Below are 27547 nucleotides of genomic sequence, written 5' to 3'. Positions count from 1 at the left end.
TATGGCATCTGAGTGACTTTCTATATGGACGGCCAATATGGGTTTGAAGTGGTTCATGACTTTGGACAGTTATGGTCGCAAAGGGTATTTTTGACGTCCTCAGGATCCCCTATCCGTAATGGAGAATTTGTGTGCCAATTTCTGGAAGCTCTGCAGAAACCTAAAGAGATAGCTGTAGTAAAATGTGCAGCTCATGGGAAGGGAGAGGGCTTTGTTACTAAGGGAAATAACTATGCCGATGAAGTACCTAGTTTTTGTGCTATACATGCTTGTGTTTTCGATGGTGAATATGTAGGAGAGAGCACAGAAGAGACCGAGCTGAGCATGATGTTAGCTGTTGCCGATGCTCGGGATGAGGTGAAGCGGCTGCAGGGTGCAGAGGAGGGTGCTGCGTCATGGGTTAGAGCAGGCTGTGAAAAGAGAGGAGATGGCATTTGGGTATCGACAGATGATAGGGCAGTACTACCCAACTGTCTTCTAAGCCTGATGGCAAAACAGATTCACAGAGCAGTTCATCTTGGAAGAGATACAATGGTGCAAGTGTTTAGGCAAACTTGGTTTAACCCACGATTTTGTGTGCATGCTGAAGCAGTGTGTCATAGGTGTGTTACGTGTCAACAAATAAATGTTGGAACAGAGAACTGTGGGTGCGATGAGCCACATTGGAAGATAGGGAGGTCCTTTCAATAGGATACAATTGGATTTTATTGAGATGCCAAGGTGCAATAGGTTGAGATATGTCTTGGTGGTGGTGTGTATGTTTTCACGTTGGGTTGAGGCATAACCAACTAGACGATGTGACAGTCTCACAGTGGCGAAACTGCTCTTAAGGCAACTGATACGGCGTTTCGGATTTCCGACCTCAGTGGAGATAGATAGAGGAACACACTTCCATAATGAGATCATAAAACTATTGTGTACAGCTTTGAAGATTGATCAGAGATTGCACTGTAGTTACAGGCCTGAGCCTTCTGGTCTTGTGGAGCAGATAAATGGCACATTCAAGATGAGGATGTCTAAGGTTTGTTCGTCGACTTCATTGAAATGGCCAGATGCATTGCCATTGGTATTGATGAGTCTGCGTAGTACTTCTGATAGGAGGACAGGGATCTCTCCCCACCAGATATTGATGGGAAGAGCTATGCGACTGCCTATGGTGCCAGCGACGGCATTGATAAACATCACAGATTATTTGGTTAAGGATTATTGTAGGGACTGGCTGATGTGGTTAATTCTGTGTCCCACCAGGTCGAGGCTGCGAATGCATCCTCCTCAAGAGACCCGCTGCATGATCTTAACCCTGTCTACTGGGTGCTTGTCCAAAAGCACATGAGGAAGAGCTGTCTTGATGCTTGTTGGCGAGGACCATACCAGGTGATTTTGGTCACAAGCACGGCTGTAAAGTGTGGAGGATTACCAAACTGGATTCATGCACATACTCATGGAGTTCCCGAGTGTTAAAAGGCATTCACCTGTGTGCCAGATTGTTTCACCTTGATGACAATGTGAACGATAAGAGGACAGGTTCCCAATCCCTCTAGAAACTAGCAGTGTGATACCAAGATATAACTTAGGATCCATCTGGTAGTCTCAGGGGAGAAAAGGAGACCAGGGGGACCAGGGCTTCTGTGGTTTTGAGTATTCACAGGATACAATAAACAGGAATGTAACATTATAGTGGCTTGAGTTTTCTACTAGACTCCTAAGTACAAAATACAGAAGATAAACAATGTGTATATCTGTGAGGCAGTATCTTCTTACAATTATCATAAACTTGTAACAAAAAGTTTCCAATAATTCTTACCTACAGACTACGTAGGTTTCAACAGAATTTTGGGTTGATCTAACAATCTACTTGTCGATTTATGCAATTTGCAATAAACAATACAATCATTAACATACTTTCAAATAAGTTTAACAATCACTGGCGCATTTAGTTATGTTCATCAGCAAAGGTACCTGAATTCTTATATGCCCAGCTTAGGATCAGATGCCTTGAGTCCACAGAAGTTCAAATTCTCAAAAACAACCTACTGCCATAAAGGAACAAAATACTGCATACTAAATAATAGTAGTCAAAACCACATCTGTGCTGTTGTAATTCTTACGGCTAACTTTGCTTTACGATAACTATTTTCACACTTTTAAAAAGGCACAATCTTCTATTTTAGTCTTTGTTTTATTAATGTCAGTAGTTTCTGGGTACTACAGGAAAACTCCCCGTAACACTCGAGATGAAGTGTGTTCCTTCTGTCCAAGAAATATAGTTCTAATAATATGCGCAGTTCAAAGAGCAATGTTCCAAGTTCTAAACCAAACACTCCAAGTTCTAATGTAAGCAGACTCACCGTGGGATAGTTGTCTTCCAAAATATACCTTAGAGCATATTTTCTCTGTGCGCTTCTTTTTTAGGGAACACGACACGGAAGAAGACGTCGGACCGGAGACTCAGCCTGGAACCAGAAAGCCAGGAAATTGCTGATGCAAGGCTGTCAAGCAGGAGATGCCGATCAGAAAAGCTGGAGCCAGGTAAGTGTGTTGAAGCAACAAGGCCAAGCCCTGAATAGTGAAGGGGAATGGTTTAAATAGGCTTCTAAGCAGGTGCTGGGTGTGGTCCTGGGTGTGGCCCAACTGTCTTTCAGGCCCAGGGTTTGTGGCAAACCGGGTGTGGCTTCCAACTGTCTTTCAGGCACAGGGATTGCTGGGTGTGGTCCTGGGTGTGGCCCAACTATCTTTAAGGCCCAGGGTTTGCAAAAAATAACTACACATTATTCTATTACTTATGGCGTGATGGAGCCACAGCTTTAGGACATGACATAATACATGAACATAATTTTCAGTAAACACATATATGAACAGGATGGCATTCCATGAGATGTAATGGAAGAAATCCATACATTAACAGGATGCCTTATACAAGATACCAGTGTTATATTACCATTAACTCTGTTTCTGCTGATATGTGTTCAAATCAAGGTGGACAGGGAAGGAGACGTGCATGGGACAATGCACCTGTAACACCGAGCCTGTTGAGCAAAGGACTCCCCTGGTTCTGAGAAGTGCAACTGAGAATGCAACAGAACCAGAAGGAGCAGGTCAAATCGTGAGAATTCAGGATGAGGCTGAACAATCATTCGAACAAGAAAGAATAGATCAAACTGCTTCAGGGTTGAATCAGGGTTCTGAGATAGACGAGATCGCAGAAGTGAACTTTGAACCAGAGCATAGGGGACAGCCTGGTGCAGAAGGATCAGATCGAGAGGTAGAGAGGAGAGCAGACACTACAGAAGCAAGGTGGCCAACAAAGAAAGAAAGGTTGAACATAATGCTTGCTTCTGAGAAGAATGTTGCTCCCATTCCTGAAACATCTGAATCAGATCAAAGTGAAACCGACGAAAGACCGATGGTCTGAGACCATCCAGAAGAGAGAGGGTACCGTCTCAAATGTACTCATCTCCTGAGTGGACGTACCTGGCCGCAGATGCAGAGACCAGGGAGATCTGGGAGGTTGGGGACTGGTACAGTGAGTTACAGAGGGAACACTCTGACAATTGATATTCAGTTACTGGTCCCTGGAGTTGAAGCCTTCGGAACCCTTACCCTGACAGTACCCGATCCACCAAGGCTAAGTGGTTGGCGATTTCTGATCCCTTAACCAGGTTGCTTTTCCTACCTTTGGTCAACAGCCCACTGCACAAGAACTAGGATAGATTTGTGCAGAGATTCTACACCTTGATCTTACAATCCTTGGATCTAATTTCTTAAACGATGAAGCTTAAACTGTGAAAGAAGAACTTATTGGCCTTAGAAAGAAGATAACCTAGGCCCAAGTGGAAAAATATTTAAAGTAGGGACTTTCAATAGAAGAAGAACTGAGGACTAGGGCTGACTACATCTCTACAATGGGTTTAGTATTATTGGACTGAAATTGCAATAATCGAATGGAAAATAGAACATAAATGGACATTGTAAATAACAGGATAATGCAAAGTAAAAAAGAAAAGAGACTTTGTGGATTTTGTATGTGCTTCAAGAAATCCAACAGTGGTTCAACGATGGAACCTGGAAAGTCAGGACGCAAGCAGAAGTGCATCATTGGTATCCTTATTGTTGTGGTGCTTATCGTCATAACTGTGGTGATTGTTACATCTTTAGTTGGGTCTCACGATACTGAAAAGAATAGAGAACAGGCAACACTTACCCCACCTGTCCTAGACGTAAAAGAGGGTGCATCTTCAAAAGATAGAGATATGATCAGGGAAACTAGTCGGATGTTACTCGTAGATTTGTCAAAAGGTGATTTCACGCTGAATGCAGATGCTTGTTTGCTGTATGAGTATGTTGATACAATGGAAGGGAAAGACTGCAATGTGTGGATGCCAGCATCAGTAGAAGAGGGCATTCAATATCATCATTTACCTTTGACGTGTGGCATCACATGTAGTGTGTTGTTGAGTATGTTTTATAGTAAGGCACATTTTGAGTACTTCTTTTCAAATTATGATGTGGTACTCCCAAAAGTTACAGTTTTTAAGTACATGAATAAATATAATTACTATAAGGAGGTGGAGAGGATGTCTACGTATTTTGTGCCTAGTATTACCTTAGATACATTGTATGCTCATAGACACAATCTGACTTGCATGTTGTCTGACATTGAAAAGAAGTTTGTGGATCAGATAGAAGATCGGCATAGGCAGACTTTATTTAGACCGGATCCAAAGCATGAGGTTATTCCATGGACCCAAGAAGAATTAGATCATTAGGCAAAGGGAAGTTCTGGTCCAGTAGCTTTGGACTTTCAGCTAAAAGGGAAATTGTGCATTAGACACCCAACAACATACTATGACAAGATATTTGTGGGTGAGAGTGATTGTGAACACATTTTCTTAATTGAGGAGTCAATAAGAAAAGTGCAATTGGATAAATTAACCATAGTACCAAATGTGTATTTTGTGTGTGGAAAAAGTGCTTATGTGAAATTACCTAAGAATTGGTATGGTACGTGTTATTTAGCTGTGGTATTTCCTAACATTTTTCATGTTGATGATTTATTGCCTTTGAAAGGAAAAAGATCTCACAGAGGAAAACGGGGTGCAAGTGCTGGAGATGTATTTGGAGCCGTGATACCTAGTGTGGGTGTGATTCTGAATGATGTGAAAATAAGAAAGTTGGCAACAATTGTGGAAAACCTCTATGTGAATACAGCCCAAATCGTATTACTAGTTGATGGGGAGATGGTTTTGATAAGGGCTATGGTTATTCAAAATCGTCTTGCTTTAGATGTGTTATTGCGGTACAAAAGGGGGTGGTGATGGACGGAGCATCTGAACCAATCAAACACTCACACCCAGTCAAAAGATCTGGGTTTAATCCATCACCGTTATTTAGCCCACTCTGCCATCCCAGTTCAGACATGGCTATATGCAAATCAGTCTGACCCTGTGCCTCATGGGAACAGTCCAACCCGAACTGCCAAGCCATGTCTTCCCTGGACTGGAAACAAGCTTCTGAGGACCGGTTTCTGGCATTACAGCCATCTTCAGCCCGGCTTGCTTGAATCCAGTGGCAAAGTGAGCAAGGGACTCACGTCTGAGCATACCCTGCCACACTTATGGCGGCCAAAAGCAGTACAAAAGGGGGTGGTGATGGACGGAGCATCTGAACCAATCAAACACTCATACCCAGTCAAAAGGTCTGGGTTTAATCCATCACCGTTCTTTAGCCCACTCTGCCATCCCAGTTCAGACATGGCTATATGCAAATCAGTCTGACCCTGTGCCTCATGGGAACAGTCCAGCCCGAACTGCCAAGCCATGTCTAGATGTGTTATTAGCAAAAGCCGGAGGAGTCTGTAAATTATTGAAAGTTCAACAATACTGTATGTATATACCTGACAATAGTCGGGATATACAAAAATACATTAACAACATCTCAGAGATACATCGTCATAACTGTGGTGACGATGTATGGTTTTATGCGATTTGGCTGTAGGCGGTCTTTGGGAACAAATTGGCAAGGGATTTGGGAAAATTGGGAGTTGGTTTGGAAGTCGGGGACAAGGAATAGTGGAATTCATCTTGAAACCTATAATAATAGCTGTCATTTGTATAATTGTACTATTGGGAGCCATCAAGGCTCACAAATGGCAAAAGGCACGTCATAACGAAAACTCTTTGAAGAAGCGAGAGCAGCAGTTAGAATGACTGCAGGACAGTCATTATCTGCACCTTAAAGGGTTAGAAAGATTTAGACAGGGACGGCAAGCTACAGCATCTGTTTAGGTCGGTGTTTTCTACAAGGGGAAAACTGTGAGAGGGCATGTTGGTGTTATGACACTAGTCAGAAGAGGGGGGAACTGATAGAGTGCTTCCAGCACTCTAAATTGTATGGGTGCATTATACTCATGGTTCAAAGGCACTTACAAATATTTTTGCCATTTGCAGTGTTACATGATTAATACAATGCATTTATTCAAGTCACAGGGGCATTTGTAATGTAGAATGGACATTTACGTCGGACTTTGTATGTATTAGAGAAGTTTATTATTCCTGTATGTATAATGTGCAGGATGAAAATGTATTCGTACAATGTAACTGTGTGTAGTGTAGTTTAGGTTGCTTGCATTGTAGGCCCAACCTGAGGGTTGTTTTGAGTTTTGTTTCTCCTTGGTTGCTCAAGAAATAATCCAATTCATCCTTTTTGTCCTTAGAAGTCCGTATGTTCTCATCCTACTGCCGGTGCAGGAATTCAACCTCGTTATTCTTAGGTTAAGGAGATACCTGGAATGTCTGAGAACCAAGGCCACTGGAGAGGAGCTGAAAATACTAAGGCTTCTGTGGAAATTTACAAATGTTGCAATTCACAAGTTCATTATGTGACGTATTGTGTAATGAACTTTGTCTTTTTGTATGATGCACAGGGACAGATTCGGGAGACATGCAGTCCCCCTCCTGGAGACCTAGATGGGCCTGGGGACAGCCACCTCCCAGGACTGACTCCAGCAATGTCCCGGGGCGCCCACCCCAGGGGCATTGCAGCTTGCTATGGCTTGGCTCCTGCCCAGCCATAGCAAACTCTGCTTTGCTTCGTGCAAGTGAGAGCATGTAAAATGCTCTTGCTTGCACGAAGAGGAGCAGAATTACTTTTGGACAGAGGGAGCTGCATGTTTAGCAGCTCCCTCTGTACAAAAGCAATGCCAGAAACCACCAGAAGCAGGGATCACAGGGACCTTCAGAATCTCTGATGCACCCACTCACACCCATATAACCTTTCATACACCCACTCCAAACTTTCACACTACCATTCTCAAACTCATTCATACACCCATACCAGTACTTACACAGCCACTCACTGATTCATAGATCAACACACACAACTACTCACCCACCCATACAGCCACTCATATACCCACTCACTCACTAATACAGTCCTCAACATATACACTCATACACCCATACAGCCAGTCACCCATAGAGCTACTCACGCACCTACTCACTCACCCATACAGTCAATCACACAGCCACTTACTTACCATACAGTTACACATACAGTCACTCACTTACTCATATAGATACTAACATGTACTCACTCACCTATACAGTCACTAACACAAGCACACACTCACCCATACAGCCACTCTCACATTTACTCACTCACCCATACAGTACCTCACATACCCTATCAATTGCCTTTCACAGACCCAGTTACCCATATACCACTGGCACATGCACTCACTCATCGACACAGCCATACACTCACTCACTCACCCATACAGCCCCTCACATATGTACTCACTAATCCATACAGCCACTGACTCACTCATCCACACAGGCAGTCACACATCCCCTCACCCAGCCACACAGCTACTCAGACACCCATAGACGTACTCTGATGATCAATAACTCATCTATACAGAAACTCATGTAAACACTCACACACCCACTTAAACACCAACTGACAGACTGATGCAGACATTCACAAAACCAGTCACTCACCAATATATTTACTGAGGCATCTACTCACTCACTTATACCGTCATTCACACACCCACTGAATAATCCATACAGGCACTCATACACCCGCTAATTCACCAATACACCTTGGTATAAATATTTACCAGTCATAAACTTTTTTTTAAAACACACACAGTCACTTGATGATGTCATCAGTGATGTCATCATTGATCTCATTTGAGATGTCATCCGTGATTTCATCAGTGATGTCACTGACCATGTTATGAGTGATGTAATATGTGAGATCATAAGCAGTGCATTGCGGCGGTGCGAGTTATAGTTAACTCACTGATTATAACGGGCTGAATTTCACTGGTTTTGTAAAAGTGGAACCAGAGCCTAGGTATAATGTTCCTGCAACCTTTATTTTTTCAGTGAAAATATATAGTTTAACAAATACCATGATGGAGAGTGGGAGGAGGCCAACTATGATGGTCTCAATATTGTATCAAAACATATAAGAGGGGGTAACAGATTACTATAATTCAGAAGGATAGAGTCCATAATGATTTTAGAGGCTGGCTGTGTGAGCCCAGTTGGGGAGAACACAAATGAGGAGATGCATTTGCACTTGTAGAGTGGAACTGTTCAGATTTTAGCTCCGCGTGGCATAGCCACGTAAGTAGTATGATTGTGGAATTGCAGTTTCATGATTTTAGATGTATACGAGATAAGGAATAGCAACAGTAATCTGGCTTGTGTTTTTCTACAGATTCTCTACGGAAATGGTGCAGAAATATTTTTTCAGGTTGAATTGTTTACCAAACAAATGTGATGGTGAAATATAGCTTTAGCAAGAAGATGCAGGTTATGCCTAATTTGAAATGTGTGTTGCCGTACTTAGAAGCTGTAACAGTTGATTAGAATTGGGGCTACTGTAGCCTGAATGGCATACATGGGACTATGCCGGAATGAGGCTTGAACTCTTAATAGCACACTTAATTTAATGGGGGAACTTGAACCTGACACGAAGGATTGCCAAAACTCACTCACCAGAAATCCCTACAGACCGCCTAGCGTGGTGCTGCTGGAGGCGGAGCCCCTGCGGGTGTACGGCGCCGGTCTCCCTCCGCCGCTGTCCTTCTACCTGGAGCAGCCGCTGTGAGGGGGGGACTGAGAGGGAAAGAACTACCCTTCCCAGCTGCCCCGTGACCAGGAAGTAGGCGGGACCAGAGAGCGCGCCTGCTGCTGGCGCATAAAACTGCACAGCCCCATCGGTGGAGTGGGGAACTTGAACCTGACACGAAGGATTGCCAAAACTCACTCACCAGAAATCCCTACAGACCGCCTAGCGTGGTGCTGCTGGAGGCGGAGCCCCTGCGGGTGTACCGCGCCGGTCTCCCTCCGCCGCTGTCCCTCTACCTGGAGCAGCCGCTGTGAGGGGGGACTGAGAGGGAAAGAACTACCCTTCCCAGCTGCCCCGTGACCAGGAAGTAGGCGGGACCAGAGAGCGCGCCTGCTGCTGGCGCATAAAACTGCACAGCCCCACCCGCGTCGCGGGAGCGCCGGGCTAAGCCCGGGCAAAGGGCGGGCCCTCTGTGGCCCTCAGAGGCCTGAGGAGCCTGGGCCTGGGCTCGAACCCCTGCCCGATTCACCCCAGCCTAAAGGAATAAGGCGCTCACGGTAACCGTAAGTCGGACGTCTATTCTTATACTATTTCCACTGACCAGGTTATTCTGCCATCTATATAGGGGTGCCATGAACTGCCGGGAAACCAGAAGTATGGCCGCAGCAGGCACTAAAAAACTAACTGGGACCCTGGACGATTTTATTGTTCGCACCAATGCACTTATCGACGAGGGAATAATATTAATGGACAGGAGAGTATCACAAGACCTAGCTAATGCCAAGAGATCCTCGTTGGGCCTTATTGCCCAAGCACACACTCCCAACATTAACTCCCGGCATAATATTCACAACTCAGTTGATCACACTGAGGTTGATAGGGAACTAGATGCTTCAAATTCACAACTGGACTTGGAAGCTACCCCTAATCTCAACATTCTGACAGAGAGTGGATCAAACGCCACTGAGCTAGATAATTTTACCGTGGTAACTAATACAAATCAAAGGGGTTTGATAGAAGGGGCAATCCCCAAACGAAAGGTAAATAACTCTACCACCCCCAAAGGGAAAAAAGCGAAAACAGTGCAAACTGTTCGACTTCAACAACCTTCAAACGTAGATCCGGGTATTGCTTGCGATAATTTGCTAGTTCATTCTAATGATACAGGTGGGGTGCATCCCACAAATTTTGGCTTACCGATTAGTCTTCCAGACGATACCATCCTAGATAGCAGTCTGGAGGAAATTTTGGAACTCACTGGGGAAGTCACCAATCTAGCTATACAGAATCAAGATGGCCATGGGCAGAATATGGTCAATAATATAATTTTTAACACGATCAAAAGCCTTCTGGAACCCATAGAAGTCAGACTACGCGGCTTGGAGACTATCCTCAAGAATATCCATAAGGAGATAAGTGCTCCATGCTTCTCTATGAATGCTAAGACATCTCATGCTGCGAGCTCAGCTAACAAGTCATCCTTGGGTAACAACGTCACCGCGCTCAAAACTAATCCTCCCAAAGACCCCAGTAGTACTCTTAAACAGGGAGGCATGAAAGCAAAGACCCCTGCTCCCAATTTACAGGCGAATACATCTAATGCTAATGCTAACCAAATCCCCAAAGCTACTAAAGAAATCCCTCAAGCTACTAAACAAACCACCCAAGTTACAGCAAGCGTTCCCACTTCAGTAACCCTAAATCTCGATCAGGCCCCGCGAACTAAGGCTGTGACTCGCAGAAACATCCATCTTCCACCAGACGCCTGTCCCTATGTAGTGATTCTTACTGGAGTCACTGAAATTCCCCCATCGGAGGTAGAATCTCATCAGACCCTTAAAAACAAGGTGTGTCATTGGCTCACTAAAAACCATCCCCTCCCGCCTAACATTCCTAGTAAAATTCTAATGGTAGAAAGAACTCCATGGGTGGGCGGGAACAGAAAAAATCTGCAAGGGGATTGTGTTGTGGTCACTTTCGAGAATACTCAGGTTGTAGAACACATATGTAGTAGAGCACCTAGACATCAAGCTAGCACTGTTATGGCTAGGCCCCTTTCGTATTTCTATCTACCAGGGAATCATACAGACAAAAGATGGAGCTGGCTAAGGGGTCTACACGATCAAAAACCTAGACAGAGGTTTACCAACCCATGGGAGGAACAATCATACGGATGGGAGGAGGAGGGTGATGTGGGCTGGAATCTAGTGAGGAGAAGAAGAGGCAGACCACTCCAAGGTGGTTATGTGGTAGGGCCCCAAAATAGTTACCCACAACAGTATTATCAGGCCACAAATGGGCAAGATAACTACTTTGACTTCCCAATTGCCAATCGCTATGAGTGCTTGTCAACCACGGACTGGGTTGACTGACATACACAGGGTTCACTAGGTGGTCAGTGGGGACATAACGCCGAGACTCTTGCGTTAAAAGAAGATAGCTTTGTGGATCTGCAGAAGAATAATATAACTCTCTCCCCTGATAATGGTGTGGAAGCTACTGAGGATAGAGGAGTGCATAACCAGCATAAATCCAATAAGCCATTTTGTAAATTCCTTACCTGGAATATAGCGGGAATTACTGCTAAGGCCTCAGATCCTAGTTGGCAAGGGTTTGTTGAACAATACGACATAGTGGCACTTCAAGAAACGTGGGACACATCAACTTGTTTTTCATTAGATGGCTTTCACAGTTTCTCAATCCCAGCCGTATCAGGTGCGAGAGGGAGACCCAAGGGTGGGCTTCTTACATTATTTTCACTGAATCTGGCTGGGTCTTTTAAAAAAATAGAACCTGCTCCCAGGAACACGTTGATAATTGAGTGGGCTATTTCGGACCATCAATCCTTTTTAATTATTAATTTTTATAATTCCAGGGATGGTTCCTTTGTAAATGAGTATTTGATTGCTCTGTTAGATTTTTTGTCAGTCTATAGACACGATTGCACTTCCGTCCCAGAGATGGTTATCCTGGGTGATTTTAACATTCACCCCTGTGATAGGGACTGCTATAACGACAGGTACGGAGGATCATTGGTTGATGGGATCCCCCATTTTGAACACACTAAGGAGGGGGAGGGGCTTGAGAGCTTTCTGGACACTTTAAACCTATTTGAATTGGGCTTTGGCACAAATGAAATTAGAGCACCCACATTCATCGGGAGAGATGCTAATACCATCATTGATTACATTTTTGTATCACCAGGGGTGTTAGCCAGGGCTCGCGAATATAGAGTGGTGACCGCTGTCTTTAGCGACCACAACCCTGTCTTCCTGACCATGGACCTGGGCTGCTTCCTGACCGAGAGGGAAACAGGGGTGGTAGCCCCAAGGGATCTCACCTCTAAAGAGCAGGGGAGGAGGATAAAGTGGGAGAAGATTGTCCACGAAAACTTCTTCCAAACACTAGCCCAGGAAACAGAGGCAAAGATGGCAGTTTGCCTTGATCCTACTTCCCTGGGGTCTGAGGTTGTGGCCGCTTATACTGAGATATGTTTAAGCATCTCCAAGAATCTGGAGTCTAGGAATGGCCCGCAAGGCATTAAGCATATACACAGATGGTTCGATAGGGAATGTTCAAAAAAACACAGCGCCCTACTGAAAGCACTCAAACAGAGACCCAGAGACAGGACTCTAGTGGCAAGTCTGCGGCAGGGATATAAAACTGCACTTGTCAAACGCAAGACCCAGATTAAGGAGGAAGCCTGGGAGAGCTTACTATCCGTAGATATATTGAGAGATAGTAAGAAATTTTGGGCCATCATCAACCAGCCCTTTTTTACTGAGGATGGGAAATCAGACATGGATTGCGTGATTGAGGATGAAAGATGGCTTAATCATTTTAAACATATCTATGAAACTGAGGTTTCATTCCCTTCAGTTAGTGTCCGTTTGGGGAATACCATGACTATGGATTTTAACATTTCTGAGGTTGAAAAGGCCATTAAAGACACAAGTAAACATAAGGCCCCGGGACCCTATGGGGTACCTGCTGATCTCTACATGCAGTATCCCCAATTCTGGTCCAAAATACTGACCAATGTTTTTAATGCGATACCTTCGGCAGGTTTTCCGCCTTCTTGGTCCACCTCTATAATTGTTCCGATTTTTAAGAAGGGGAACAGGGGGGACCCCGCTTGCTACAGGCCAATCTCCTTGCTTGACTCTGCTGTTAAAATTCTAGGTAGAGTCATTCTACAAAGACTCGGGGATTGGCTTGAGGGGAGTGGGGTCCTCTCTGACCTTCAGTATGGTTTTAGAGCTCACAGGGGGACCATGAACCAATGCTTAAACCTCCACTTCATTATTAGTAAATACACTGTGGTGAAGGAGGGGCATTTATATCTAGGGTTTATGGACTTATCCTCCGCTTTTGATTTGGTTAATCGCTCTAAACTTTGGCTTATTTTGCGGGATTTGGGTTTGGACACTACCTTGGTGAATTTTTTACACGACCTCCACCAGAATTTGTTTGCCTCCGTTAGGGTTACAAGGGAAGGTAGATGTACTGACAAATTTAGATCAGGGAGAGGGGTCAGACAGGGTTGTGTTCTGGCCCCTCTTCTATTCACACTCTACATTAACTCCCTTGGTAAATCACTAAATTTAGCCACCTTGGACGTCCCGCGTATGGGAGGGTCTCCCATCCCGGTCCTCCTGTACGCGGATGACGCCGTCTTAATAGCTCGCACAGGCACGGGCCTGCAAAGACTGTTAGACCATTTCGGATCCTTCATGGAATCTTTAGATTTAAAGATCAACACACTAAAATCCCATGTCATGGTCACTGGCGCACGTAGGAAAAGCCTGAAGATTAAAACTTTTAGTTGCAATGAATCCCGAATCTCTAGGGTACCTTTCTTTTGCTATCTAGGCGTCACTTTTGACGAAAAAGGATCCTGGGGACCTCAACTAAAATTGAAGGCCAACGCAGTTGCAAGATCTACTACAGGCCTTATGAACTTTTCCAAAAAATTAGGTTCCAGGCCCATGGAGGCCATGATCCGTATCTACAAATCCAAGTGTCTGGCTATCGCATCCTATGGGGCTGACATCTGGGGTTATGCTCCCTTTCAAGGCATTCAAATTGTAGAAAATAATTTTTTACGAGCTTTGCTGTCACTCCCAAAGTCATCGCCTACATACTCCATTCATAGTGAAGTCGGCCTGGGCCACATTGCTGACCTTCTAAAAATGGCCCCCCTGCTATGCTGGGTGAAAACTTGGACAAACGAGGAGATCACGTTGAACCATCTCATACTCAAAGACTGTATGGCCTTGGATAAGGCGGGCAGTATTCCCTGGCTAGCGTATGTTAGAGCGGCATGCGTGAAGCTAGGGCGCCCGGATATGTATTTTTCACCACAGGGCCTCAAGAAAGAAGATGTAGGGTGGGTCAAGTTGAATCTCCGGAAATTGCTGGAGTTAGATAGGGAGGAGGTTGAACTCAACAAACCCATGGTGAGAACAATATATCAACTATCTACCTCCTCAGTCATGGAACCTTATCTAAAATTTGTGACCAAACCATACCACCGTTTTCTTTTATTGAGATTTAGGTTCAACCTTATCCATTTAGTGCTGGGTTCCAACATAAAGTGGGGGACCCTTGAAAATACCCCACCTTGCACTTGTGATAGCTTCTCAAATCAGGACACAGTCCACTTTGTGATGTTTTGCGAACACTATCTGGAGCCTCGGAATTTTTTTTTATATCCTATTCTGAAAGAACTTAATTTTGTCCAGGTAAGGCCTGCACTTTTACACCTGCAAATGCTTAACTCTGTGCAGGTCACATATGGTGTAGCCAGCTTTTTGGTGGCGGCTGCCCGATTAAATAAAACAAGACTTACCCAGACAAATACACATTCTGGTTGACACTTTGTCAACTTTATTCTGGGGCACCGCATTGAGATCATTGGGACATGGAGGCGCCTGTTTTTTTCTGGACTTTTCCTCATAGTGAATCGGTTTTGTATTCCAATTTTTAAAAAACAATAACAAAAAACCTCTTTTAAGGAATCATTTTAGGAACTGCAACAAGTGTATAATTTGTTTAATTGCCAATTTTTTAATCTTTTTGTATAGTTTTTATCTTTAAAAATGTATTGTGTATTGCTTTTATGGTTTTAATCAACCGAATAAAGATATTTGACTGACTTAATGGAGATGGACATTTATTTCTTGAAAAGGCTACTAGAACCTGGAATGACATATCATTTGGGATTGAATGCCGGACATTAGACGTGTAGAGAACAAGGGAACACCAAACAGTTCCATCATTGTCAAAGATACAAAATAAAAACGAATTTGAGGAATTCTCCATAGATATTTAGAGGATATGTTCTGAGAACTGTTGCATCACACAATGTGGAAACAATGAAACTGTTTTTGTTATGATCATTATCAAAATCCATGTCTCACTCTGTATATAGATTGAATTGTGATAATTTACCAATTGAAATAATACATGTATAATACTTCAATGGATGTCTTTACTCTATATGGCTGAGAGGACATTTAAACCTGGGAGAAGTATCACATGACTTAGACCCAGAGAGGGTTGAAACGTGTTGTGTGTTAATTTTCTGCCTTAAAATAAAGAATTGTCTGCATACCTGAGCAGAGTGGCTCTTTACCTTACTTGGAATCGAGGAGGTGGTCTTTTTGCATATATATGAATATATATAGTTATATTTAGCAGAGCTAACTATAATTTGTGCTCCCGCCATGCACTGCTTATGACCTCACATATTACATCACTCATGACATATTCTGTGACATCATTAATGTCATCACTGATGACATCTCAAATGACATTATTGATGACCGCTGATGACATCATCCAAGCTTCTCTTGCAGAGATTGCTCTATAAATAAGTATGGCATTAGAGGTCTGAAAGCAATCATAAAATAGATCATAATATTATGAAGCATCATTAATGCCATCATATACAACACCCTTAGGTGAACAAAGCTTGTGTTATGTGCAACACTGCCCCTAAACTATACACTTCATGAATAACTGAGTTCCTGATGACTATAAACCACAGATAGAAGGGTAACTGCTACTGCACACAGTTTTAAATCTGTATACCACCTCGAGAAAACCACATTTCCTCCAGATACTCAACTTCTGTTACATAAATATACTATGGACAGCCTTTATCTGTATCAACCCCCTCACAGTCACCAACTCCTCATTGAGAAATGAAGTTGATATGACTAGAAAAGTGGGTACTGTAAACAGTGTTTACTCTATGGAAAGAGTTTACTCTGTACAGATGTGATGTATTCCTATAGGTTCTGTATCGATCCCCCTATTCCTGACCCTATTCTGGTTAACAAGTTAACAAGCAGCCATCCCATGATACAGAAAACCCCCATGATGCAGGAACCGTTATCTGATTAAGCCACACTACGGCACAGGAACGTGTTATCTGATTAGGTCATAACGCTTGCCATCTAATTAGACAAGCGATATTCCTCCAGCCCCTGATAAGGCATACGGAGTTCTCAAAACAAATCAAACCTATGACAACCTGGGAAAAACCCTGCGGCCGTTGTTTTGATTTCACCGAGAACTTCAGCAAAAGAATGTGCTAACGACCAGGTCGTATGACATCCTTATTGACGTATCTATGTCCATCCTTACGTCAATCTCGGCACCTTACAGGTATAAATATTACCGATATTGCCCTATGCAAACACACGCGGTGGTGACGAGATCGGAGCAGCCAGACTTGCCGAAGCCCAGAGCAGAGCAGACCCCGCTGGCGCAGCCCCGCCTTCCTGACGCGCTGAGAACGAGACGCTGCTTTCTCCTGCCGAGAAATCCAGCTCCGGCGCTTCCGGGTAGCCCTCGCAGGCAGCCTGGAATATCGAGACCAGAGACGAGAGACACCATCCCTCATTCATCCTAGATTCCAGGTACAGAACTGAATAACCCCTCGCAGAGAATTCTTGAGTCAGTCACTTGGCAAAACAAACTTAACTTAAACTGCTACTTTCTATTCCCGCCCACGTATTTGGCTTAGGTCAGGTACATTTGGGGTAGGCGTAGTTAGAAACGGTAACTGGACATAATATCGACTACATAATATCGAATGGACAAAATATCGACGGAAAAATATCGACATTAACAAAATATCGACAATAGGAATATCGTTGAAAAAAATATCGACTGCAAAAATGACCCAAAAATATCGAATACAAAAATATCGACTTAAAAATATCGACTAGACAAAATATCGAAATATAGTGAAAGTAAAAAATATCGAGAAAATGTTAGAAAATATTGATTTTATAAAATAATATATATATAATATATAAATAAATAGTACCAAATGTTTAGGAGCGGGTTGTGGGTTTATAGGGGAATAGGGTGGGAAGTAATTTAATAATAATTAATTAGTTAATATATGTGTGGTAATTGTTTTAATTAGATTGTAATTGGTAATTAATTAATATTAATTAGTTAATTGTTTAATTGATTAATTAGCATATAATTTAATTGATTAATTGATTAATTGATTATTAATAATTAATATTTTTAAAAAAAAATTGTATATGATTTTCATTGATACATTGGTTATTAATTAATAATAATTAGTGATTTATTGTATTAATGTTTAGGAGCGGGTTGTGGGTTTATAGGGGAATAGGGTGGGAAGTAATTTAATAATAATTAATTAGTTAATATATGTGTGGTAATTGTTTTAATTAGATTGTAATTGGTAATTAATTAATATTAATTAGTTAATTGTTTAATTTATTAATTAGCATATAATTTAATTGATTAATTGATTAATTGATTATTATTAATTAATATTTAAAAAAATATTTTGTATATGATTTTCATTGATACATTGGTTATTAATTAATAATAATTAGTGATTTATTGTATTAAGAATTAGTATATTATTTACATTTATTATTTGCTAACACATTAATTATAATTAGTTAATGATGTCATTAATATATTGCATATCATTTAAATAAATTAATTGGTAATTAATTTATAATAATGACTTAATTACATTAATTGTATACATTTAAATGTAATGTGTTAATTAATGTTGATGTTAATTAATTAATTGGAATTAAACAATATTAATTAATCTAAATTATTATTATAGGTAATGTGATAATATATTTTATAATAGTTTTTTGAAAAATATTTGTTTTTTTTATATATTTATGTTTAATGTTGTGTTCATTATTATTTATAGTGTTCTGGCTTAGTTTCATATTTTTTGTTATAGGTTAATTGTTTAGGGTTCAGGGTAATTTTGGTAGTCGTGAGTGAAGGTGTATTTAGTGGGATTTGGGAAATTTTTAAGTTTGTGGGTAAATGGGTATTTTTGAGGTTGAGGGTCAGTTTTCTGTTCTTGTGTAAAGGGCTATTTGTAGAGTTCAGGGTCAGTTTTCAGTTTGTGGGAAAAGGAGTATTTGTAGGGTTCAGGGTCAGTTTTCAGTTTGTGGGTGAAGGGCTATTTGTAGGGTTCAGGGTCAGTTTTCAGTTTGTGGGTAAAGGGGTATTTGTAGTGTTCAGGGTTAGTTTTCAGTTTGTGGGTAAAGGGGTATTTGTAGGGTTCTGGGTCAGTTTTCAGTTTGTTGGGAAAGGAGTATTTGTAGGGTTCAGGGTCAGTTTTCAGTTTGTGGGTGTAGGGGTATTTGTAGGGTTCAGGGTCAGTTTTCAGTTTGTTGGGAAAGGAGTATTTGTAGGGTTCAGGGTCAGTTTTCAGTTTGTGGTTGTAGGGGTATTTGTAGGGTTCAGGGTCAGTTTTCAGTTTGTGGGTAAAGGGGTATTTGTAGAGTTCAGGGTCAGTTTTCAGTTTGTGGTTGTAGGGGTATTTGTAGGGTTCTGGGTCAGTTTTCAGTTTGTGGGTAAAGGGGTATTTGTAGAGTTCAGGGTCAGTTTTCAGTTTGTTGGGAAAGGAGTATTTGTAGGGTTCAGGGTCAGTTTTCAGTTTGTTGGGAAAGGAGTATTTGTAGGGTTCAGGGTCAGTTTTTAGTTTGTGGGTAAAGGGGTATTTGTAGGGTTCAGGGTCAGTTTTCAGTTTGTGGGTAAAGGGGTATTTGTAGAGTTCAGGGTCAGTTTTCAGTTTGTTGGGAAAGGAGTATTTGTAGGGTTCAGGGTCAGTTTTCAGTTTGTTGGGAAAGGAGTATTTGTAGGGTTCAGGGTCAGTTTTTAGTTTGTGGGTAAAGGGGTATTTGTAGGGTTCAGGGTCAGTTTTCAGTTTGTGGGTAAAGGAGTATTTGTAGGGTTCTGGGTCAGTTTTTTGTTTGTGGGTAAAGGGGTATTTGTAGGGTTCAGGGTCAGTTTTCAGTTTGTGGGTAAAGGGGTATTTGTAGGGTTCAGGGTCAGTTTTCAGTTTGTTGATAAAGGGGTATTTGTAGTGTTCTGGGTCAGTTTTGGCCTTTAGGGTCAAGGGGTCTTTTTAGTGTTTTGGGACAGTTTTGGGTATTTTAGAGTGCTGATGTATAGTTTAACTTAACAGTGATACATTAAATTTATCACACGAAAATAGATATTATTATAACTTTACATTAGTACACTTTATTTAGATAAAAACTATTTATGTATTAGCATGTTTCCAGACAGTAGCTAGAGTGGAGTTGGAATTCTAATTATTAATTGGTTGGTGTCCAGCACCATCAGTAATATTACCAACACTGGAGTTGGATTAATAAAAATACATTGGTTAGTCTCCACCACATTTTATGGTATTACCTTGAGTGTAGTAGGAATAGTAAAATAATTTTTGCTAGTGTCCTGCAGCTTCTATGATTTTAGATTGACTGGAGTAGTAACAATACATATAAAATTGGTCAGTGTGCAGCACATTTGTATACATTTGTTCATTACTGTATTTTAATAATAAAAAATTATGCAACATAGATGTTTTCAAATTAGTTTATTAAACAATTTTTAATTTTTTTATTGTGTACTACAATAAAATCAAAAACAAATATAACATCACATTTTTTTAACTTTTATTATTCACACAATAACATCTTTACATTTATATACATGTGGTCAATGTAAACAATAATTTGGATTACTAGATTCTTTCAGTAAATTTTACATATTCCCATCAGTCATTTACAATTTAAAGTATTTATATAGAAATACATTAAACAATGATTTGTTATATATTTTTACATTAATATTTAATAATGTTAATATTAAATATTAATATAATAAAATATATAATACATATTTCTTTGTAACAAGTAACATGACTATTATTACATTTCTTAGGATAAATTGAAATACCAAAATAAATTTTCTTGGTGTATATTTCACACAATGTTGTTTTTACATAAAACATATAAATTGCTTTGGTTGTAAAGTTTATAATTGTATAGGGAAACAATATGTTTAATTATAATATCTGGTATTTATCAAATATTAGTAAAGCAATTATATAATTTTGTTATAATTAGAAATAATTATATAATCTTTTTTTAATAATTAATAAAAATAATAATTATTTTAATAATTATTATTATTATTAATTAATAAACATAAACATTCATTGATTATTAACAAAAATATATATATTCACAGATAAAATAGAGACTTTTTTCAGGGCATTCTTTATATACTAAATGGTTCTACTTGTTATATTAATAACAATAAATAAGTTATATTATTTATCATTATTAATTATTCCCATAAACATTTATAATGTTTTATAAAAATTATACACAAAATTATTCTTATAAATATACAGAATAACTAAATATTTACATCTTTTATTCAAAGTTTTACATAATTATTTTATATTATTAATATATAATACATATTATATATTAATTAATATTAAATATATTATTTTTTGTTAATAAAGGAAAATTGTCATGAGTATAGTGTATTAATTTGTTACATTATACATGTGTATGTATTATATATTTTTTATTTCACATTGTTTATTCTATTATCCTTTTACACAAATGGGTTAAGGGGACTACTTTTTTACCGCGTAAGGTTATTGCGCTCCATTCAGGACTGGAGAAGCTCGCGGTTGGGAGTTGCTCCGCTTGGAGAGAGGTAAGGTTATTTTGTAATACTAATTATAAGTAAGTGGTCATGTTTGAGGGTGTAATCAAACTCTGTAGTGTTTTTTGGTGTATGTATTATTAGTTTAAGTAGCGTTTGGGTGAAAAGTCTGCGTTATAGATGTGTCGTGCTTTTTTTCCTTCAAGTCTAATTTTAATTGTTCCGAAATGTCTTCTTACATGGTTAATGTTAATTGTTAGTATATTTACTAATGTGAAGGGGGTATTTGTGGGTGGCTTTCGTTATGTATGTTATTTTACAGGTTTCGGTTCCTCGCATGAAAACTACATGGAAGGAAGCGTGTTTTTTAACGGAGAAACAAATGTTTAAGTTATTATGCTTATATTTTGACTTTTATCTCCTATTTTTCGTGTTTGCCTGGAGCGGTTTTTTCACTTTTTAAACCTTTTTCGGGTTTTTTGGAGGGTTTCGAATCGGATTGATACTTTGATATGCGTGACCGTTTTTTTAAAATTGTGTGTATATAACTTTAAATCCTAACGTGTACACACTACTGTTTTCGGGATTTCCTGGAGCGTTTTTTTACGTTTTACAATTTATTTTCGGGTTTTTGAGGGTTTACCATATTGGAATAGTAAGATATTGGATTGGATTGTATGGATTGATTTTTCCTTGATTGCGTCTCTTAATTCCAAAAAATTTTTTTATTTATTTTACAATTTTGATTGGGTGGGAAATGTCGATTTCTAATGTTATGTGTATGTTATAAAAAATTATAAACATTGCATATTTGTTACGAATTTTTTTACATATTTTTTAAAAGTTTGTCAAACAAATATGTTTTATTTATAATTCATTATATATGTTTATGACATGTGATTTTTATTAGTATTGTAAGAAGACATTCGTATATTTACTTGACATTTTTATAGAAGACTTTTTGCTATTATTGCCAGGTATTCTAAACCTCTAGTTGTAGGGTATAATGTGACTTGACTTTGAAGTAGTCGGAACATTTGTTGGGTTTGTTTAGTGAGTTTGGGCCCTATTTGTGACACTGATTGTTCCATTCTTAGTTCCTGATAGCTTTGTTCTTTTTTCAAAGCTTCAAGAAGGTTGTGGAATGTGGGTTTGCCTCTGTTTGTAGTTGCTTGGAAAGCATTATGCCACCCTTCAACACTGTTGTTGGTTTTCGCCTCTTGGTTTAAAGTACTGAGATAGACATTCCACCAAGGGATTTGGAATTTGGGCTGGCGTCGATGTCCTGATCTGTGCAACCTTCCCACCCAAGTGTCTTCAAAATAGTCTAGCAATGGTGTTAGCTTATCCTCATTCCTCTTATAATATGCGCTGTCAATTAATAAATTGTAATGTTCAGCAACATCTGTAACAGGGACGTAGGCCAGGGCTATTAACTTTTTAACTTGATAGGCAAAGGTGCTATCTGTAGAGTATAGTACACTTAAAGTAGATTTTTGGAGATGCCTCCATATACTCTGATTAAAATGATAATAGCAACCCTGGATTGCTGTGTGGGGAAATGTTCTCAAAATGCTATTTATCATAGCTAATTCGAAATCAATAATTATTTTTTCGGGAAAATAATTATTGATTTCCGTTTTGAGAACATTTAAAATTTCGGTGTAGGTTGTTTGCTGTTTGTTGGGTAGCAAACAGTAAATGAAAGGTATGTTAGAATGATGGTATAAACCGTGGATGGAATACAGTTGGTAAAAAGGTTTTGGGCAGGGTTTAAATGTTCCATCCATTGGGGACACTGTTGGATTTTTCGTAAATTACTTGCAGTTGCAAACATAATTATTCTGTTTGTACTGCTTTCATTATCAAAAAGAATAAATTTATCTTTATTGTGTGTGATGGCCATTTCGGGTGAAATAATAATTTCTTCAAAACAAGTTGGGTTGGGTTGGGTTGTGCTAGTGAGTCGTTTGGTGCGTGCAATTGTGCGTTTCAGGGAATCAATAGAGGGTAGTTGCCCTGAAGCATGGTTAGGGATTTTTACCAGTTCTTCTTTAAGTATTTGGGTGGTGGGTTTGTCACTTTGTGTGCTAGCACTTTTAATACTTTCTAAGGCATCTCTAATTTCAATTTCGGTGACATTTGGGGGATGATTATGTTCTCTAGTAAATAGCACATTAGTTTCCTTGGTAGTGGCCCTCCCATAACATTTGTTGGAGTAATATTGTGTACACTTCCAAAAAACCTTTCTACCACTTTGTCTCTCCTGATTATACACATAACCCATGTAGCATAATAGCAATTTATTTTTCTGAGACATGACAAATTCTGCACCTTCAGTCATTTTGATTTACTTGTTCTAGGAAAGAGTAGAAAGAAACAAAATCAGTACACATTTTTTTACTTATGTGGTGCTAACATCATTAGTGATGCATTTATACTTACAGTTAATCAAAGTAGTAGTCACAGAAGCAGAAATGTCTTTTGAATGATGTTCTTGTATGTATGTCTTTATTTGCTGTTGGTATGAAAATATAGAAAAACAACGTTAATGTTTATATATAACAAATGTATTTCCTACTCAAAAGCAGTTGTCATTTTTGTCTACTAGTGCATTTGATGTAAACATTACATATACTTACTTGTTTAAATAGTAGAATAGTAGTAATTGCTGGAGTTCATCAATTTAGTACAGGTATGATCTGTAGAGTAGATAGAAGAAATAAAAGCAAAATATTATAATTTTAATACTGAACCGTTTGGAAATGTAACAGATTTAAACGTATACTAACTTCTAAATATGTCGTTTTCTTTTTTGTAGGTAGAATAGCTGTATGATGTATTCAGAATATCTGTAGAGGAAATATAAAATAGATAAGATGTTGTTAAGAACATAGACTGTGTTATTTTAGGCAGTTTTAGAGAAATGATAAATATACTTACTTTTTTTACAAGGCGATTCTTCTATATTGGTATATTTTGTGTAGGATGTTTTCATATGATATGTAGAATAGATGTATGATGTTTTCTGAATATCTGTAGAGGCAATTTAAAATAAATAACATGGTGTTAAGAATATAGTTATCGTTTTTTGTGCCAACATTTTAGCAAATAACAATTATACTTACTTTTTTCTGAAGGGTAATTTTTGTGTTTTGCTATAGTTGATCTTGGATTTTTCAAATGATCTATAGGGAAGATGTAAAAAGCAAGATATGTTGTTTAAAAATGTGCATTAATGAAATTGGCCGTTTTATAACAAACACATCTATACTTACATGTGTAATTAGGTTAGTTTTATCGTTTTTGCTGTAGAAATAGCACCATTTCTGTATATCTGTAAATATAATGTCAATGAAAAATAAATACTCTTGTAAATTAGTGTTTAAACAAAGCAGTTGGTGTGTAACAGAGAATTATTATATACTTACTATCTGATTTTGCACATGAAGAAATATGACCATGTAATAGGAATTGTGTTGGAGTAGTTTCTATCAGAAAAGTAGGAAGACATGAAAATAAAATAAGTCTAAGAGTTAGGAGATGTAAGGAAAATAGTGCACTTCTAATGTAGTTTTCTACTAAAATGCTGTGTTACTTACTTGATTAATTAGCTAGTAAGCTGGATCTTTAAAGATGTTTATTCTGCAACAAAATCTTCAAAGTGTTGGCATCTACTTTCCAGATAGGTAGCAGCAACAAATGGTAGAATGCATGTAGCCCTTTTATAGTATATGTGTTATGTGTGCTTTGATTTGATTGGTTGTAGGATGTAAGGAAGCATAGTATAGGCTAGTTTGAATTTTTTTAAGTTAATTGGAGTGTTTGTTGATGTGAGAATGGTGGTATGTGGTTGTTCCCGCATTAAAGCAGGTTCGTGTTTAAATGAAATATATTTATATGTGAAAATAAGTAATGAAAATGTTAGTTAAATGCAAAGAATAAAAGAAAATGATAAAATGCATGTAATAGAATGTATAGTAAATGTGGATTAATTGTAATTTTATGTAAGAAACAGGTATTATATGTGAAAAGTTTTTTTTACAGAGAAATGACTTTTATTGATGATAAAGATGGTATTTTAGAAAGAAAAGTGTGCAAACATGAACTCGATATTATTTTTTTTACGATATTGTGGTAGTCTATATTTTTGTAGTCGATATTTTTGTAGTGTTAGGGCTAATTTCATGTCCAACGATATAATTGTAGTCGATATTTTTTTAAGCGATATTTATGTTTTCGATATAGTTAGTACTCGATATTTTTTAGTCGATATTTTTGTAGTTTGTGTAATAAGTATAGTAAGTCGATATTTTTGTTCTCGATAATTTGTCAACGATATTTTGGTAAGTCGATAATGTGTCCGTCGATAATATTTCAGTGATCCGTTAGAAACACCAGTTGAGTACAATTAGTCAAATGTATATGTGTATGTATCTATTTTATCCATTTTAAACCATCTTATGGCTTAGAATCCATATCAATGTTTTTACAGTATTATTTTATACTTCTGCTTTTAATGTATGCACTTTACTTAACCATAAGTATTGCAATAATATCGATCCATTTCTCTTGTATGAGAAAAGAGACTGATCAATAAATAACATCTTTTATTGAACACGCCCGTCTCTTCCTTTTCTCTACAATCTGGTGAGACTAAGAATGCACGTACTGACTGAGTAAAATAAGTCGTCTTTTGTTTTCACACGACTCTAGAGATACACTCTTGATTAGGGGAGAGCAAAGTTGTCATGTTCTATGGTTGTCAGAAACTAAATCCCTTCTTGTCTATCCAGGGAGGTTCAACTCCTTCTTGCCTATTCGAGAAAGTTTCTAGTGAACTCTGAGCTAGCTGGCAAACCCAAAACTTTAAGTCTAATATCGACAGTAGTAGACCTCGTTAACGTCTGGTCTAGGCCTATACTATTGAAGGTATTATTCCAATGCGCAGAGCCTATTGGGATAATAGGAACTACACTACATGGCGCCCAACGCGTTTGGATAGGCGATAAAACTAACGTAAGACATTTAGAGTAACTCAGTCGTGCTTTTTCACTCAGACCCCTTTTTTCCCATAATACTCCAAAGACGTCTGGAGTGGGTGAAAGGTAATATCCGCCAGACCTCGCAGGAGGAAACTCCTATGTATGGTTCTTGGTTTAGTCAACGTTGAAGGATACACTGTTCCAAAATATTGTGCATCTAATCTTTGTTTCCATAAGAACCTGATCTGCAAACAAACAAAATATCCTTCCTGTCGGTACAATGTCAGACAGTGAAGGAGAAAGAGAGGCAGTTAGAATAGCAACTGAACTCGCAGCAGCTGATACTGCTATGCAAGAAGCAGACCCGAATATATTAATCATCCCGGTCAACACAAGAAAATCTATAACTTTAAAACTTATAGAAAATGGACTGACACCTAGAGGTGGCACAGTCATATTCGTAATTGAGGCACACGAATATCGGCAGACAGAGGTATTCTACACATGGATAAACTTTCCAGCAGCTAATGCTGTAACAAAGGTCTTCCACTATTACAAAACAGAGGAACCTCCTAATGAGTACACTCCTTTCGAGGAGGTGGAAGTACCACTTAAATTTCAAGAGCATCTGCTCTTATTTAATGGCGCCTCTCAAATTCCAGGCGCAGCACAATAACCAAGCTAATGGGCCACCGCAAGCATTAGACCATATTCCCCAAAGACCGCAGATAGAGCGTAAGGAAAGTGGCCAGGAATCTGGCAAAGGTACCACACGCTCCCCGGTTGGGCCGTCCCCAAGACCTAGGAGACCAGATCTCCCGCCGGAAGCCAATAGTCTCACAGTGGTCCTAGCAGGTGCCCCCCACTTACGATCAGGGGAAAAAGAAGATTACTTATCCCTCAAGAAAAAGGTTATCAAATGGCTCAATTGGAACCGACCATTACCACCCTATTTAAATAATGAGATTATTATGGTGAGAAGGGTCCCGTGGCTAGGGAAGACCAGGAAATCAATAACAGGGGACTGCGTCCTGGTAACCTTCAAAGATCAGGGTACGGTGCTGCATATTTGTGAAGGCGTCAATAGATCCTTGGACTCTACTATCCAGACCCTGCCAGTTTCTTTTTTCTTCCCCCCTATTCGTATGCATAGGGATCAACTGTATGAGGATTGGACAAGGGTGGATCATAGACGCAGTCGCAAGGACCATAGACAACACCAGTACTCCCAAGTGCCAGAGACACCGTATTCTCATTTCAATCGTTTCAATTGTTTGAGTGCCCTGGATGGGGTTGATTGACTTATTGCTCATAAGCCAGATACCGGGGATAAGGGGGCTGGAAGACCACAGACACCCTCTATTGTAACAACTGGTATAGTTATTGGCGTGTCGGATAATCAAGGGGTTCCCGAAAGTGCCATCTGTAGCCCTTGCCACCGACCTGTGGTTGATGAGGATATATCGGAGGGAAGT

This window comes from Lissotriton helveticus, chromosome 2_1 (assembly GCF_964261635.1).
Source record: "Lissotriton helveticus chromosome 2_1, aLisHel1.1, whole genome shotgun sequence".
NCBI lineage: Eukaryota > Metazoa > Chordata > Amphibia > Caudata > Salamandridae > Lissotriton > Lissotriton helveticus.
The sequence above is the reverse complement of the archived record's forward strand: the minus strand, read 5'-3'. Positions refer to the sequence as shown.